Below are 19,590 nucleotides of genomic sequence, written 5' to 3'. Positions count from 1 at the left end.
TTCATTCGTTGAAAAACAAAACAAAAACCACTTCTGCTAAGCAAGCATTATGAGGTAGAGAAATAATTTTTAATGCAAGGTGAAAAACATGAAAATGTCACTGCAGAATCTAAAATAGAAAGAGAAACAAACATTTCAAAGATTACCAAACAAAGGACATCTATCTGCCAAAGACAATATTAAACGTCTGAAGAAATGTCTGGAAAAAATGAACATTAGGGGAAAAGAAGAAAAATGTTATTGATATAAGAAATCAGAAACTAAAAGTTTGGGGTACACCTGACAGCTTAAAAATACTCAAAGAGGGATGCCATATTCCAGGAGAAATGGACCCAAATTTCTTGTTCCTTGGTCAAGGATCCAGGCTCAAAACAGCAATAATCCAGTCACAGAAACTGAGGTTATCTTCCATCAATCCAAGAAACTTATTTTCCAAAACAGAAGAGTATGAGAATGGCCCCCTCTCCTCACCCAGACTAATACGCCCAACTAACAAAACAATATAATTGCTGTCATAGGGACCTAAAGGGGTTAATGAGAAATAAATAAGTATTCAGACTGCACAGTTGGCTAAAAAAAATGTCATGACAAAAACAAAGATTCCTAGAGAACAAAGACCTTGTAATATATAAGCTGAATTAGGTGGCTTTTAGTTAGAAAGCATAAAATTAAACACTTTAGCAAAAATAGACATATCAATCCAATAAATCCAATAAATGTGGCCTTAAAATATAGATTTTAAGTGCTTCCTCTAGGAATTTTGATGTAAATACAACTTTAGCAACTGCAGAACCCTTTTTTTGATACACCATGGAAGTCTGTCAGATACTAACTTCATTGTTGCTTTCATCCATGTCTTTGGGGTCACAATTTATTCATCAGAAATCCACATGGAGAAAGCCGCTTTCAAATGAGGGGAAAAATATACCCCAAAATATGTAATTTAACATGTAGAGTGGGGATGAATGTCACACTTTCCCTGAGCTTCATAAAAGGCCAGATGTGTACTACACCCATATTGCATGATTTCATAATGCTTTAGACTCCACCCAACAAGATAACCGACCAACATTTTTTATGATCTTTATCCTTTCCTATGAAGAATTACTATATATGCCTCTAGAGATTTAAGTCCCAAGTTAATAGACATATATTATTTAGTCTATCTTTTCCCTAAATGTGGTATCAAAATAGGTTTTATTATTTACACAGGAGAAATTGGCAGTTCTCTTTCCTGACCTAATATGTAAATTCCAAGAGATGAATACTCCTTTCCCCACAACTATATTTTCCATTCAGTTTGATTTTCTAATATAATTTACTCCAAGTAGACCACATCCATGTTGTTATTTGACATAAATTTAGGTTGAGAAAAGTCATGTGGCACTACTTTTACAAAAAATTATTAAATAAATGAAGGTTTCGCAAAAAATCTGAAGTAGAGGATGAGTTCAGATAACTTGTAGCCTTTACACAAAAGAAGGCTACCAAAGGGATGAATTGTTATCGAATACACTTCAAAAGCCAGAGACAAGGTTAGAATGAACTCTTGCAAGGTACTGAAAAAAAAATAAAGTAAATGCTCGAAAAGGTTATTAACTAGAGATGAGTTGCCAAAATATATCTTGTGATAAGAAAGTTAACAAAAATGTTATAATATTGAAAGAAGCATTTTTTTAATTTGGAAGATTTTCAGGGTGCTTGCAAATAACTGATTCACCCTCACTCACCTCATTGAAAATATCCTACTCAATTTGAAGAACTAGTTCTCGTCTTAAAATCAGGCTAATAGATGACATGGAGATACTTTAAAAGTCTTGTGTATCCTCCAATGTGAATTCTTATTTATCAGAAATCATCTGCCAATTAAATATATAATTCCATAATGCTTGTGATTATTTAACTGGAATGCACTTGGGAAATTGTGATGTTTTTTCAAAGATATCAAGATGTTCCCTGTTGCCAAAGGTATAGATGGTTGGAACATGTCAAATGATACAAGGAATACCAATCCCAAGAATAACAAAGCATTCCTTAAAGTATTGATATTAACAGTATTGCTTGGCTAAGTATACTAGGCTATTTTTTTAATGCTATACAAAACAGGAAGAGACATTTTCCATTATAACTACATGTATATTACAAATCAAATGATTCTAAATTTAAAAATTGCAATTTTCTGTTAAAATATATATATAGCTTTGACGTGAATTTTTTTTCAAAAGATTTTTTTTTCCCAAAACACTTGGTTTCATCCATGTAAAGGAACTTCTGGTGCGGGAACTCCTATCATCAACACACATCAGAAATGACTGCCTAGATATCCAGAGTAATCTGGAATAATACAGCATTAAAATGACTCACATCTGGTCACACAAATATGTGTCGGAATCAAGAAATGAACTCAGGTTCTCTTGATTCCAAGGCCAGTTCTCTACCCACTAAACCACTGCATTTCTCACATGAGTGCCTAGTCATTCAAGTTGGTATGCCATTCTTCAATAAAAGTGTTGTAAACACAGATGTCAAGTTTGCATCCTTAAATATTTAGATACATAACTTTTCTGCCAGCTAAATGTTTCATAGAAATTGAATTATAACCATGTTTAGGTATGAAAAAATGATGTCATACATGTCTTGATACTAATTTGAGAATCTTTGAAAATGTTTTATTTCAATAGCTTAACCAAATCTTGCAGTTGAACTATCTGGAAAAGCCAATGATTATGTTGACTTTCAAACATTTTAACTATCAGATACAGTGGAAAGGGCCCTGGATTTGCAGTCAGAAGACCATGTTTGCTATTTGTGAGCCATGTGGCTTTGGTTAAATCATTTTCCTTGTATAGGGCTCGATTTCCTCATCTGTAAAATAGAAATCAAATTGGTGATTTCTATGGTCCATGACATTCTAAGAATTTATTTGGCATTATGGCTTTGTTTTTGTTATTGTTCATAATAGGACCTCAAAATTAAATAGGAAAGCCAGAGAATTAAATATTCTTATTACACCACAAAGATTACGATGGTTGTCTCACCATCACTTATGACAAACCAATGAACTATATATCTCTTAGTATATCCAAACATGTGTACTCACTGAACAAAAGTTCAAAAAGATTTAGGCAGATAATGAGATTTTTTATAGGACTGTTTTCTGGTGGAGCTTATCCTCCAGATGTATTAAAATCATAAGTACAAATCAAATAGTTTTAATTTTGTGGTAGAAAATGAAGATAATTGGCTAAAATGAAATTAAAGGGCATCCTGATGGTGTGAGACCTTTTAGTGGTGAATGACGAAAAGCTATTTCTCTAAACCTAATCAGATGACGTTGAATATAAAAATTCATCATTCAATAACTAATGGACTAATTCTCTGAACCACATTTGCATTTTACATGAATAGGAATGTCAACAAGTACTCCAAAGAATACTGGACTAGAGTACTGCTCTTAGACTTAAGAAGCTCTATGGCCCAATTCTAAGATCTTCATAAGTCACATGACTCTGGGCATGTCACTTCTCCCCTAAAATCCTCCTTTTCCTCCTCTGCGAAACAGAAGTAATAAGAGTATTTACCTGAGTATGATTGTGGGGATCAAATGGAATAATGTCTCTAAATCACTTTGCAAAATTTAAAATGGGACATAAATACCAGTTACTATTACTACTTCAGGAAACACCAAAGATGAAGATCACTTCGACCTGGTTTCTCCCACATATTCTCTTCTCCAAAAGAAAGTTCTGTTTAACTGCGATGTCTTCAATATATGTGACACTTCAAAATGTAAACCCACATGTTTTACTCCCTACAATAGCCTATTTTCCAGAACTAGTGTTCTTCCTTCAAAACCTAAAATTCAGATAGTCTCTGCCTGATGCACACTGTTTTTGTTTTTTGGTGGGGTTTTTTGTTGTTTTTTCTTTGTTTTTAGAAATGTTAGAAGCCACAGTTGATAAAGGAATGGAATCAAAAAGACTTGGGCAAGTCATGTGTCTTCTTGGTGTTTCAGGTTACTCTTTAACATTCTAATGACTTGCCAATGTGTTTTGGTGAATGAAAGTTTTGACACTTCGAGAGCCTACACCAGTCAAAATGTGAGTCCGGGTCAAAAAAATTAATTGCTTAATTGATTTTATCCACAACACAAGATGCCACTTAATTCCTGATGAAGAAGACAAAGTATTATTCTAATACATAACTTTTAAGTATTCTATAGATTTTTGTCCTCTGGAAAGAGGCAGTATATTTTCACTGATAATTGAAAGCAGTAACACCCTCACGCTGACGTCAGTTAAAAGAAAAGTTAAATCATTAACAGACGTTAATATCGAATTGGCTACTTTTGGCAGGTGAAGTCAGATATTTTACTTTTAAATGATGGTACTTTTGGCTGTCTCTTTCAATAAACTGATTTCATGAAGAAAAGACTGATAAGGGAGTTTTATATAAAAAGTATTGTATAACTAATACCACATGGCCCTGGTATGAATCCTCTTGTGATTTTTTACATTAGTAAAGTCCCCAGAGTTACTTACAACATATCCACTTAAGGGTCATCCACTTCATAATCCAATGTTCACTGGATTACTGGAGATGGCAGGAAAATTTACTGAATTAAGTATGCTGAAACTCATTGTTATATTTATTTATCACTGTAGCAATGATGTCAATATAGAGCTAGAGATGAACTTAAAAACAGGTCAAACCTCTAAGCATGCTTGAAAGCTCCAGTCCTCCAATTTGGTTAGTATTTCTGATTTCACCTTCTGAAAGGAATCTGGAGGGATAAAACAATGCCAGTAAACCTTGCTTACCCTTTTTGCTCACCTGCCAATTTACAGTTATAACTGCACATGAGTTTCCAAGATGAAATACAGACATAAATGTCAGAATAATCAACACCAGGCAACATATATTCAGAAAACAGAATTAAATTAAGATGCACTTTAGGAATAGCTATTTAAAGTAGACCAAAATAGATTATGTATGGTCCATATCATTTAAATAAAGATGTAAAAATAAGTGCAGGATCCTTGAAGGAGAAAAAGCAAGTTTACGGGTCCTAAGATACCACCGGCTGACTTACATGTGAATGGGAATCCCTTTCAAAAGTCCCAACGTGCAATTCTTAATGACTGAGTCAGCATTTTACTCTCACTGTTAAATAATACATTTATGTATCTAACCCCCAGTGGCATTTGTTCTGGAAAGGAAAAGTAAAATGGATATATAAAGTTCCCAATGACTAAAAAAGCAAAAACAGAACATTTGCGGGAATTGTGAGCAGATTGCTAAGTTCAGGAGAAATTTACAAGAGATTTTGTGATCTATTAATCCATTTCCTGATAGGTACCACTGGAGGAATTACTTTCTAGTTTTACTGTGCAATAGAAATCCTCCACGCCTTTGAAAAAGCAGCCTAACAAGCCAATGGAATATGCTTTCTTCATTCCTTTCTTCCTTCCTTCCTTCATCTATTCATCAGGGTTATTAAGTACTTCCTTTCCATAGAGCACCATATTCAGTGCTAAAGGAGATACAAAGTTTAGATAAAATGGAGTTCCCACCCCCCCTTCCTTTAGTGCAATCTACAACATCACAATTACCCTAACAACTTAAAACAAATGCCTTCCTTTTGGATGAATTAGATTTTGCTTCAGCTTTAGAGTCCTGGCCTGGATACATCATTTTAAAATCTCCTTAGGACTAAAATAATACATCAACATGATGTTAAATTGGCAAAGATTAATCATTATTACTGAGGATTGTCAAATAATCTGTTGGTCATCTACAGTTTACCAGGCACTATACTAGATGCTACAGTATATACAAAAGAGTGTAAAATGTGCTCCTTATTTTAGAAAATGGAAATGCAGGGTTTTTTAGTTTTTTGGTGGGGGGGGAAGCGTTCTACTACGTGAACAAAGTCAATAGTATGTAGCACTATTCAAGGTCCCATTTCAGATTTATGGTTATACAACTTGTTCCTCTAAGATAACTCAGGAACAGATATTAAACGAGTGGTTTTGAGTGAGTTATTCCACCCTACTACCTCTCAGTTTCTTCTTTTGTAAAATGAGAGGTTGAACTAGAAAATCAAGAAGGTACTTTCTAGATTGGGCATTCTATGTGCTAAGATGCCATCTAGATATTCCAGAAATTTGGTGATTTATTTCCTTCTAGCTCTGAAAATTATTTCCTTCCTCCAAATTCCTAGTTTTAACTAACTGCTTATGAAAAATAAAGAGCATTTTTAAAACTGTGTTAAGTGATAAATGTGCAATTAATTTCAATTAAAGATATTGTCTAACTCATGAACAGCCAATACGGAGAAAACCAGTTTTGCTGAAATAATAGAGGATTGACCACCACCACTACCACCCATGCTTTCATATTTTAGCACATTTTTATTTACTTTTATAATCTCCCCAACTGTGCTAGTGTCAAGTAGAGCATGAGGTAATGTTTGCACCTAGTCAACAGTCTTCAATTCCAGACATCTGTAATATTTTTTTTTAAATAAAGGTCAAACACCAGTATGGTACACACACCTGGAGCTTAAGCTAAGTCACTATAGCATGATGCTAGCCATGCTGTCAATTACCACTTGTTCACACAGGCATGACACAGGCAAGAGTTGTCATGAAAGTTTGAATTTCTGCTGAGATAGAATATGAAGTTGAAAATACTCAGATGCAAAGTTAAGACCACTCATTTGTGTGTGTCGTACCATTTCTGCTAAATGCACTTGAGAAGGGATGGGAAATCCACATCAGTATATTCATTTGTGGATTTGTTGTGGGTTTTGTTTGCTTCTGTCTTCTTATTTAATAATGTTTAGTTTTCAACTAAGCCCCCATCCTCTGCTTTCTCCTCCATCCACATTTAGTATGATACCTTTTTCTTCCTTCCTTCCTTTTTTAGGGGTGGGGGAGGGATTGGGAGAAAAGGAATAGGTCCAGAACTCTTGTTTAGAAACTCTATTCACCAATTTTGATCTGAAAATCCTCAATAACCTATAGTGTAACAGAATTGCCTGGAGTACTAAAGGCCAAGCGACCCACCCTTGGACGCACAGCTAATATGTGTCAGAAGCAGAGCTTAAATCCAATTCTTCCTTACCCCAAGTCCAACTCCTCTAGTGCTAGAGAGACTAAGCTGACTCTCACATATTCCCACGAATTCTCAATTGTTCATATAGTTATTCTGTTTGACTGAATCAGTCTTTCTCTGATAAGTTCAGAGGACTGGCAATGACCACTGTCCCTCTATCATTCAAAGCTTTTTGAGAAAATAGGAACTCAATCTCCTCTGTCTAGAAAGACCCAAGAGAATGATGGTAAAGTTCCATCATTCCTTAGCCCACCTCAAAAAAAATCTCCTATTTTTACTATCCTCATACACATACACACACTAGCCTAATTCCTGTTCTTATGTCTTTGTTCATGATGTTCCTGTATCCTTGAATGTTCTCCCTTATTCTATCTGCTCATTCAAATTTTATCTAGCCTTCAAGGACTAAGGTCTCATCTAGTCCACTCAAACTCCAGTGATTCTTCCATTCTTTGAATTCCTATTGCAGCTATAGTCCTTACCAAACACTACTAAGCACTTGCTGTCATTCATCACAATAACTATTTATAAACGGCAGTAAAGTATAACAGAAAGGGGGTTGGACTTAGAATCCTAAGACTTTGGTTCATCTTCTCTATTTCCTTTCCCATTTTTCATAAAAGAATAACTAGCCTTACTCCTCTCTAGCTGTACTCACCTGTGCCCTGCTTTCTATTCCCTCTCAAGACCCCCAAGACTTGCTCCAGTAGTTATCCCTTTTCTTTCATGAATCTTCCATTTCTTCCTCTCAATGACTCCTCTCCACCAGCCCACCAAGATTCTCAGGTCATCCCAATCCTAAAAACAAACAATGTTTCAATGGTCAATCTTATCTAGCTACCATCTTATCTATGCAATCCCATTCCAGAGAAGAGGGTAGGAGAAAGGAATAAGCAATTATATGGCACCTATGCTTTGTTCCAGGCACAGTGTTAAGTCATTTGATCCTTTCACTCTCAAATTTCTTGAAACCAGATACTGCCACATCTTAATTACCAAACTCTCTTCCTTTACTTATTATTTTTTACAATTTTTTCTACCCCTCAGCATCCTAATGAAAACCGTCTCTTGAAGGTAACTATTGGCCACCTAATCACAAAATCCAATGTCTTTTTGTTCATGTATTTAGCCTCCTGCCCTCTCAGCTTCTGACACAGCTAACTCTGAGTTGGACACCTCCTTCCTTGGCTTCAGAAATATCACTATCATGGTTTTCCTCCTATTTCTCTAATCCATTTTTCATGTCCCACTAGTTGGTTCTTTTTCTTTTTTTCTGACCCTTCAGTGTGGCTATTCCCCAAGGTTCTTACCTTTTTTCTTATTTATCTATACTCTTCTTATTTATTTCATTCATAACTTTCAGTTCAACTGCCACTTCTTCAAAAATAACATACAGATAATGGCTATGGATATAGGCATGGGGACAGAGACAGAGACATAGATCTCCAACCTTGACTTCTCTGCTGAGATCTAGGTCTATATGTCCACTTAAGGAAAGGACATCTCCATCTAGACAGTCATCAAACTCAATAGATCCAAAAATGAATTATCCTTCCCTCCTTTACTATTTAAGACTATAGTATTACCATTCACTTACTCTCCCATATTCTTTACCTTGGGGTAATTGTTGATTCTTCTTTCTCCCTCTTCTTATATACAAAATCAATCACCAGATCCTACTGATTCCATCTCTACGATATCTTTGGAATGTTTTGAATCCTCTCTATTCCCACTACCATCAACCTAATGCAAGCTGTCATTACTAGGAGGATGGAAATAGCCTCTACTCTCTTCCAAACTCTTGCAGCCCATTCCTCTGATTGGTCAGTTCCTCCCACAACCTCCATTTAAAGGAAAGGACCAGGCCAGCCTTATTCACTCCTTTATTTCTCTCCAGGCTCCACTCCTGACTTTCCATACTCCTTTCTCCACACTCCCCTTCCCTCCTCTAGCTTTCTACAGATGAAAAAACTGAGGATCCCAGAGGTTAAGTGTCACCTATGGTTACACAGTTAGTTTAGTTGTGGGGCAGAATTAGAGGTATTTTTTTCTGTTTCTACATGCGACACATTTTCCAGTACACTAGAGTTTATCACAAAGTTGTTGATCCTTTAAGGACTCACAATCAGAACTGTTAATAAATTTAGAATTTATGTTAAAATTCTTAAGATTCATATAACAAATTTAAATGTTTCAACAAGACTCCTCAACTAAAGTTAATTGGTACATTTACTTTATTAAGCAACTAGGGGTGTAGTTAATAGAGTGCTTGACTTGGAGTCAGGAAGGCCTGGGTTCAAATCCTACCTCAGATGCTTACTAGCTGCATGATCTTAGGCAAGTAACAATATCTCATCATCTCAGTTTTCTCATCTGTAAAATGGTGATAATAATACCTCCCACCTCTCGGAGTTATGAGGACTAACTGAGGTCACATATGTAAAGCATTTTGTAAACCTTAACAAACTATATAAATATTAACTATTATTGTTATTATTTGTCACCCATTAAATATGACACATCTGTTTTTCCTTTCCATATGTTGTTTTCTTTCCACAGATAAGACATCAATGAAATGAAAATGGAAGGAAGGAAGGAAGGAAAATTCTTATGGGCACATTTAGTTATAAATCATTTTTTCCTAGAGCTTTTAATTCGATATGATGTTGAGTAGCCTAGTTTTAAATGCTTGCTTAAACATACAGCTAAATGATCCTTGAAAGCAGTTGGATATTTCAAGGTTAAGAAGACAAAAGAATTTTGATCACAAGTCTATGGATATCTTGTGCAGTTCTAAGGAATTTGCTATTGTCAGAAAAGGACTCAAGGAAACACTCTGCAAGGAAAAATGTTGGATCAGGAAAAATCTGACAGCACTCAATCAACAAATGGCAACTCTAGACTGTTTTTTTTTTCTTTCCATGGGAAAAAATGACTGAAGGAAGCAGAGGGATTTCATAAGGCATCTTACCTTCTCATACTCATCTTCCCTCCACAAAACAAAAAGGGCATATGGGACTATATTTCACTTGTCAACACCTCAGGAAAACAAGTCTTTCATAGTTAAGTATATATTTGTGTGAGTGTGTAGATGTATGTGAATGTGTATAAAATACAACATGGTCTAGTGGAAAAAGCCCTGGATTTAGAGTCAAAGGACCCGGATTGGAATGTCAGCTCTACTATTTATTACCTGTGAAACCTAAGCCAAGTCACTTAACTCTTTGGATCTCAGTTTCCTCATCTGTAAAATGAGGTGGTTGGAGTAGATGATCTCTAAGATTCTTTCCTTAGGCTGGTGAAATAGAAATCAAAATTTAAGAGTAGAATCAAAGGATTTAGAGCTCCAGGAAACCTTGGAGAGTCCCTCCCCCCTGAGCTTTTTAGAGGAGAAACCTGAGACCCAAATAGTTAAAAGATTTACCAAAGGAGAGATAGTTTGGTGAGGAGTGAAGTGGATAGAGCTTGTGATGTGGAGAAAGTGGCAAGGCTGATGGTTAGAGCTGGTCTTCGAGTCAGAAAGAAGTAGGTTCTAGCCTGGACTCAGATAAATCCTAGCTATGTGACCCCTGGTCAGTTTATCTAAACTTTCAGTGCCCCAGGCAGCTCTCTCAAAGTCTAAGCTGAAGAGCAGTTCCAGATCTACAGAGGCAGAGGGAATGACTCACTGGCAACTCCCTACACCAATGAAATCAAGCTCTGGGGGACCACACAGGCAACAAGGGGCAGAACAAAGCTTCAAATCCAGGTGAGCTGACTACAACATAGTGCTCTGAGTACTGTGCCACCCTAATCCAAAGCTTTTTTTTAGGAATATATCTAGTTATATGTGTACGTAAACGCTGTCAAAGATGTAATATATTAACATTTTCTCCCTAACCCATTAAAAAGCTGCTTATGTTTGAAAAGGGTACAGTACCAAATACAAAATCCTTGAAGTCACTCTGATGGAAACTCCAGTAGGCATCATGTCCCTATGATATACTATGACAAACTCTTATGTGACAACAGCTTGACAAATATATGTTGCCTAGGCAACAACTCAGTAAAAATGGAGGATATAAAATGTAAAGGTCCTAAGTTTATAATTTAAAAAATAATTTCTGAAGGACCCATGCATTGTACTGGTTATTGTTTAACTTAGGAGGGTACCCATTTTGACTACCTTATGAATGCTTTAGGAAGATTGAACAACAACAACAACAACTCCTCCTCCTCCTCCTCCTCCTCCTCCTCCTCCTTCTTCTCTCTCTCTCTCTCTCTCTCTCTCTCACACACACACACACACACACACACACACACATATTAATTTGTTCACCCTGAGGCTTTTATTTCATCACACAAGCAATGGTGCTACACATTCCTTTAATATGTACAAATAATCTATGGATAAACCCAGTCGATCCCTGGGCTTACAGCACATTCAAAACCAGAAAGCATATCACAAGAAAGAAAAATTCTACATAAAACACAGAGGCTGCCACGTATAATGATTTTTCATTTTGAACCAATGTACAGCTACCCTGATGACTGTATTACATACTGTTCTGAATTATTTGCTTTATCATCTCCCACAGTGCACACATGCCATTATATTCAATTGTGGCTTTAGTTAAGCAAACTGAACTGGATTCCTGATTGTGGTTAATCAAAAGTTATGCAAATGATTTGCATCTAGCCCAACTGATGGTTTTCTTTATTTTAGGTGGCATCCTTTAAGATGCCCCTGCAGAAACATGGCTTAGTTTTTAAAGGGATTTAGTTTTTACAGAGAAATTGATTTATAATTTTAAATTTGTTATGCCATGTGGACCAACATTTAGCATATGACTGAACAGTCCTCTTCTTAAAAATTCTATTTATTTTGACATTCTTGTTAGTTAAAAATATCAGTCTTCTAAAAGTTAGCTAATAACCACAACTTTAAAACTATTGTGTTGAAAGTTATATGACCAAGCTTGTCACCGGAGAAGAAATGATCCCAACATGGTAGAGATGAGGGACTATGGGAATGGAACACTGCATATGCTGTTAATTATTCAATGTGTTCATTCATTTTATCAAAAATTTTTTTCTTCTTTTTTTTGAAAATAGATGGCTCCCTGGGCAGGGGAACTGAAGAGAGGTATATTCACAAATGATAGTGTTATAAAAATGTCAATAAAATTCAAAATAAAAGTTAGTACAAGAATAACTTTATCTCCATGAGATAATTATATTCATCTAATTAAGCATTCTTTCTCAGTCAGTCAACAAGCATTTATTGAGTACCTACTATATGGCAGGTATACTACTCAAGCATTTCTTCTAATCTCAGGTAGTAAAGAATGGATAGCATTTAATATTCCACATGTGGCTTTTAAGCTTTCACAGATCATCACACTTGGAATGGACACTAGAATGGTAACTATGTAAAAAAAGGAAAGTGAAAATAACAGTATTACTCTTTGTTGATGTTGCTGAATTATTTCAGTCACGTCTAGCCGGCTCTCTGTGACCCCATATGGGGTTTTCTTGGTAAAGGTACTAGAGTGGTTTGCTACTTCCTTCTCCAGTTCCTTTTACAGATGAGGAACTGGAGTAAGCAGGGTGAAGTGATTTGCCTAGGGTCACCCAGCCACTAAGTATTTGAGGCCAAATTTAATCTCAGGTCCTCCTGACTCCAGGGCCAGTGCTCTATCCACTGCGCCACCTAGTTGCCTGTCCTTAAATCCCCTACAAAGGATGTGAATTTATTGAGTATAATGCCATTTTGTGTGTTAGAACACTAATGGATCCATTTTCTGAATTCAGCTGCTATACCTTAACCCAGAGGCAGAGCAGGTCTCCAGTATCTTAGTGTCATTTCCCACTCTACTAGATAAAATAAAATAATATTTTCCCCACTGAAGGGAAAATAGAAAAAAATATAACAATATCTCCCCCACTGAAGGAATAAAAAACACAGTCTATTGAAACCCTACTTTCTGTTTCCTGAATAGCTGCCTTCCTTCCAAAATGTTAAGGAGAGCTTTAATTTCAACTGACAATCTAATGAATAATACTATATTTATGTTCTATGTCAAGCCAGTGTACCATAGTGCTAAGGGCAGAAGATGTGGGTTAGCATATCCATTTCTGCTATTTATACCCATAAGTAAGACACTTAATGGCCTCTGGCTCTCAGTTTCTTCATTCTTTAGGATACTGGACCTGTGATTTTATTTATACAGAATAAACTCCCTCTACTTATTCAGGTTGATCTCTTCTCTTTAACTTGTATATTTATAAAGCTAATCAAAGCACCGAGAAGTTAAGAAACTTCCCCAAGGTCACATAACCAGTATGTGTTAGAAAAGGGGCTTGAACCAAGGGCTTCCATAACATTTAGGTTAACTCTCTATCCATTGTGCCACACAGCCTTCATCTTTTAAGATAGGAACAACAGTAGAATTAATCACAGAATGTCAAAGGTGGAAGAGAATTCAGAGGCTACCTGGTCACCAATCCATTCCTGAAAAAGTATCTCCTTTACAACATACTTAATAAGTGCTTTTCCAGTCTTTGCTTAAAAACCTACAGTAACAGGGAACCCAATTATTCCCTCTTTTTTTCTGCCCAGAGCTTGATTTGTATATATTTGTTTGAATGCTGTCTTCCCCATTTGTTGAAAGCTCCTTGAGGGCAAGCAAGAACTGTCTTTTGCCTCTTTTTGTCTCTTCAGAGCTTGGTGTGGAGCCTGGCACAATTAGTAGGAGCTTAATAAATATTTTTTATTATGCATCAGGCACTATGCTAATCTTTGAGGATAACACCCCCTCCCCCCAAAAAAGGGAGGGGGTCAAAAGACAGTCAATCCCTGGTCTCAAGGAGCACACAGTATGATGGGAGAGAGAATATACAAACAACTATGTATAAACAGGGTAAAGACAGGACAAATAAGAGATAATCAACAGGGGGATAAATCTTACTTCAAGGCTAAATCTGCCTCTGCAATTCTCACCTCTAGCATCTGGGGCTAGATGTTAGATGCTAACATCTGGGGCCAGAAAGAACAATCCAAACCCTCTTTCAGGGGGTACCTTTCCAAGGCTCCTCTATGGCTAACAAAGCTTGCCCTAAATCTTCTCCATGTGAATATCTTCAGTTCCTTCAACTTCTTTTAGGCCCTTCACTACCCTGGTTGACTTGCTAAGAATGATCTTCAATTTTTCAAGATCCTTCCTAAAATTTAGTATTCAGAACTGAACAATTTTAACTGTACTTTTAATGTGGTCTGACTAGGAATCTGGAAGGACTACGGCCTCTTTATTCCTGGAACTGTGTGTAAATGCAACTGAAAATGGCATTAGTTTTATTGGCTGCTATATCACACATACACTCAGCTCTTATTGGATTTGCAGTCCACTAAAATCCTCAGATTTCTATCAGAGAAACTGGTATGTAGCCATGCCTCCACAGTCTTGTACTCTTGCCCTTCTTATTTTGATGCTGAGTCTAATAACTTGTACTGAGAACTTGAATTCAAATCACAGCCCTGTTATTTGTTCCCTGTGTGATATTGGGCAATCCAAGGCTTACTGGGCCTGATCCTCAGCTGTGAAAGAGCACAGTGTCCAGAGTCAGAGGACCAGCCTCCAAATTCTGCCTCTGTCCCTTACTACCTATGAGATCTTCCATGTGTCATTTAATTGCTCTCGTTATCATTTTCCCATTTTCCTCATCTTTAAAATGAATAGATTGGATTAAAAAACATATGGGGTGCCTTCTACCTCTAAATCATGACTCTATGATCCTATTACTAGACAGCCACTGAGATCTCTGCCGGTTCTAAATTCATGATCCCATGGACTCAGAAATCAGCCTGGTTTCAGGCTCCTTCCCTTGCTTGCCCTTTGTGAGCTTTGGGAAATGATATCCAACTCAGTGATTCAATTTCTGAAATAACTCCATTACTCTGGGCAGGAGGCTCAATGGCACTTCCTTACTTGATCTGTCAGGACTTTAATTTCCAGATGCCACCTTGAAAGTCTGAGCTTTACTTTCTCAGAGAGGCCTCCTGAGTCCAAGAATATAGGACATTATTTCATGTTGCTAGGAGTGTAAGGATAATTAGTAAAAGAAAGTAGAATTACTTAAGTCTTATGTTGCTCCTGTTTTCTCTGCCAAACAGAGTATTTGAATGGGAAAGTATACTCAAGATAAGTAATGAGATAATGAAAGATCACCCATTTATCCTTTAAGAATTTGAGTGACTGGGACTAGATGAACTAACATCCTCGGGTACTGAAAAAATGCACAGATTTGATTTTTGAGCTGTCCAGCAATAGCTGAAAGACCTGTGAAGAACAGAAGGGGGACCACAAGGTTGAAGTAAGGACAGTGTCTTGATTTTCATAGAAGGGAAGAGAACAGAGTCCAAAAACTATCAACCAGTGAACTTGATTTCAGTTTCTGTGAAAATTTAGAAAGAATCTATAAATATGGCTGACATATGGTAGTATGTTTGAACAATCTGGCTAGCAGCTTCTGTGAGGGTATAAGATTCACCCACAGCCAGCACCCAGAAAGCTGCCAACAGCACAGGTTCTTTTGATCTGCTTAATTAAGGAAAGCAAGGTGAAGGGGTTGACAAGCTTACTTTTAATTCAGCATTCAAATATCATTCAGTTAGTTCAGGGGAAAAAGCCAGCACCCTGAAGTTCAAAACAAAATGCAAACAAATTAGAAACATCAACAGACTTTGTCTGACTCAAATCCCAAAACATAGTGACCAGAGTTCAACAAAGTTTCAGCATCCATTTTACAAGCTGGAGGGCTCCTTAGCTACAGCTGCCCGGAGTCTCCTCATCAACACCATCTCCAGAGCCCCACACAAATGGCTCTGTCCTCCCTTCTTATAGGGCTTCAGACATCATCAAACATCATCTGAATCACCAGAGCTCAGGCTCTGGTGATTGGTTCTTGAGTTGGCCCCTCCCCTTAGGACCCTTGGAGGTTCACATCCACATAGATTACGTTAACACCTAATGGGGTTTGAGCCCGGGGCTTAGCACCTAGTAAAGCTCACTGAGATAAATTGAGTCACTCAAAGAAAACAAAGGCAATTCTGGTTACAGAGTTGTAGAAGTATTAATAATAGTGATGGTAGTAGGGGAAGAGAAAAAAGGAGGAGAAAGAAGAAGACCACCAATAAAAGAAGGTAATACTTTGTCAATAATAATTTAATTTTTCAATAATAATAATAATAAAAGAAAATATTACTTTGTTTCAAAACTGACCCAGAAGTTGAGGAAGCAATTGCCGCTCTGGGAGTGAAGGAAAGACGGTAGCCCTGCAAGCATGAATCTGTGTGAGACAACAGTATGTGTCCACCAGAGATGCTTTGATTACTGGCAAGGCCCCAACTCTTCTGGTTACCTGCCTCCAACTTCGGAGACAACATTTGGCATCCTTCCATAACTGTCCTGTATTTCTGCTTTTATAATCATTATTCTGCTTGGATCTCCAAGTGCTGAGAGTCGTCAGGTTACATGTTAACAATTGTTTACTCTTAGCCTGATGGACACTCCAATTCACCCAGGTGCACAGAAATCCAATAAACTTCTCCTCAGCATCATCCTTAGCTCTCAGTTGCTTCTCTGGTCTCCAACTAGTATCATGAGAGGAGTGAATGAGAATGTGTGGAATCCAAGATGCCAATTACTAGATAAGTTAAAGATCATTCCAGCTACCATGCTAGAAGATGAAATTACTTCACTCAATAATTTAGTAGTTGCAGCAGCAGCAGTAGTAATAGGAGTACTAGTAGTACTTGTAGGCATTTTATATAGTACTTTAAGGATTGCAAAGTGCTTTACATGTTATTCCATCTGATTAACCTCCAAACTCTTTGAGGTAAGTGCTATTATTAGCCCTTTTGCAGATAAGGTAAGAAAAGTAGTGATTAGAAATCATGAAGAACTAATTATTCCAGAGAAACATAATTTCCTTTTTTAATGGGATTACTAATAACCTAGTCAATGCTATGACTACACAGTTTGGCTCACTTGTGGCAAAGTTTCTGATAACATTTCTTTTTTAAAATATTATTTTTTCCAAATATATGTAAAACAATTTTTAACATCTGGGTTTTTTTAAAGTTTTAATTTCCAAATTTTATCCCTTCCTCCCTCCCTCCCCTCTCTGAGACAGTAAGAAATCTGATACAGGTTATATATGAATAATCATGTAAAACATTTCCATATTAGTCATTTTGTACAAGAAGATTCAAACGAAGAAAGAAAAACAGTATGCTTCAGTCTGTTTTCAGATAACATCAGTTACTCAGCCAATATCAGTCAGCCCTTTCTCTGGAAGTGGATGACATGTTTCATCATGAGTTCTTTAGGATTGTCTTGAATCATTGTATTGCTGAGAATAGCTAAGTCATTCACAACTCATTGTACCATATCGCTGTTACCATAAACAATGTTCTTCTGGTTCTACTCAATTCACTTTGCATCAATTCATGTAAGTCTTTCCAGGTTTTTTTCTGAAATCATCCTGTTTTTTCTTATAGTACAATAATATTCCATCACAATCATATACCACAACTTGTTCAACTATTCCCCAATTAATGGGCATCCTCTAAATTTCCAATTCTTAGCCACAAAAGAGGTGCTATAAACATTTTTGCACAAATAAGTCCTTTCCCCCTTTTTATGTCTTTGGGACCAAGAAGTAGTATTCTGGATCAAAGGGTAGGCATAGTTTTATAGCCTTTTTGGCATAGTTCCAAATTGTTCTCTAGAATGGCTGGTTCTGATAACATTTCTTGCACTATTCTTGTGAAGAAGATGGAAAAATATGAATTAGATGGTAACGCAAGTTAGTAGATTCAGAACTGGCTGGATGACTATATGCAAGGAATAGTTGTAAATGGTTCCACTTCAATATGGAAGTCTCTACTGGCATACTTCAGGGGTCTGACCTTAGCCCAATGACTTGAATAAAAGGATAGACAGCACGCTCATCAAATTTTCAAAGAGAAATAAGTTCAGAAGGCTAGCTAACCCATTACAGAATGAATTTGGAACTCAAAAAGACCTCGAGAGACTAGTTCCTGCCCTTTCTTAATTACTTCCTATTTATCCTGTATATAGCTTGTATATACTTATTTGCATGTTGTCTCCCCTATAAGACTGTGAGCTCCTCAAGAACAGGGATGATTTTATTTTCTTTGAATTCCCAGTGGTTAGCACAGAGCCTGGAACATAGTAGGTTTTTAATAAATGTTTACAGACTGAATCTAAGAAGATGAAATTCAATAGGAATAAATATAAAGTTTTATATTTGACTACCAAAAATATCAACTTCCAGGTAGGAAAGATATGATTAGATACATGAATAAAAAGATGACATACTACCAAAAAATTACATGATGCAGTATATAACATATAAGTAACTAGCACCGTAAACATGCTTTTTAGGGGAAAAACTTCATAGTTTAGGAAAAGAGAGATATCTTTTTTAGAGATTTCAGACAAAATATCTTTAATAGTATCCATTTATTGTCAGTGATCTGTAAAATGAGGTTAAGTTAAAATCAAGGGTTCTTCAACTGAGGTCTGGGGATGTTTTTTAATGTTTCAAGAAGTATATCACCATGCAATTGGTTTACTTTGTAATCCCATGTGTTTTGTTCTATGAATTTTAAAACATTATTCTGAGAAGGGCCCCATAGGCTTCCAGAGCCTGGAATACCTTCCCTCCAGATCTCTGCCTCCTGGCTTCTCTGGATCCCTTCAAATCCCAACTAAAATTTTACCTTTTATAGGAAGCCTTTCCCAATCCCAACTCAATTCTAGTGCTTTCTGTCTATTATTGCCAATTTATCTTGTATACAACTAGTTTGTTTTCTAGAGAAGTTCCTTCATTATGAAAGTTAACCATAGGCTAGTTTTACTTTTCACACCAAATTCCAGTAGAATAGTAGCTGCCTGTCTTCAATCACTGTGTGAATTTCAGAATTCCTTTCATGCTCCATAGTCAGAGCAGCAAGGCAGCTCAGACACAATTTCATTGAGCTGATTATCACAGGAGTAGGAAAAGTTCCTTAATGGAATTGTTCAAATAGGCTTCTTATCTGCTAATCTAGAAGGCACTTCACCAAAAGGTAGTTAATGGCACTTATATGTGCCACCCAAGTCAAAGAGAATCCAACTTTCTGGTTTCCTGATCCAGCCACATTGATGACCTTATGAAATATTTTCAAAGAATGGGAATACTTGAGTACCAACCTACAGTTATTTCCCCAGGACTCTTGGCAATCACCCTATATACTTCAAATATGATGTCACCATTCAACCCATGAAATATCTCCAAGCTGTCTAAGATTGTCTTGAAAAGCAACAAAGAAAAACGTTGAAAATATTTTCTTAAGGAAAAGAAATGAAAACTGTTTTGAAAGTTTGAAATATATTACCATCTTGGGATCCTAAAAAAAAATTT

Source organism: Trichosurus vulpecula, chromosome 9 (assembly GCF_011100635.1).
Source record: "Trichosurus vulpecula isolate mTriVul1 chromosome 9, mTriVul1.pri, whole genome shotgun sequence".
Taxonomy (NCBI): domain Eukaryota; kingdom Metazoa; phylum Chordata; class Mammalia; order Diprotodontia; family Phalangeridae; genus Trichosurus; species Trichosurus vulpecula.
The sequence above is the reverse complement of the archived record's forward strand: the minus strand, read 5'-3'. Positions refer to the sequence as shown.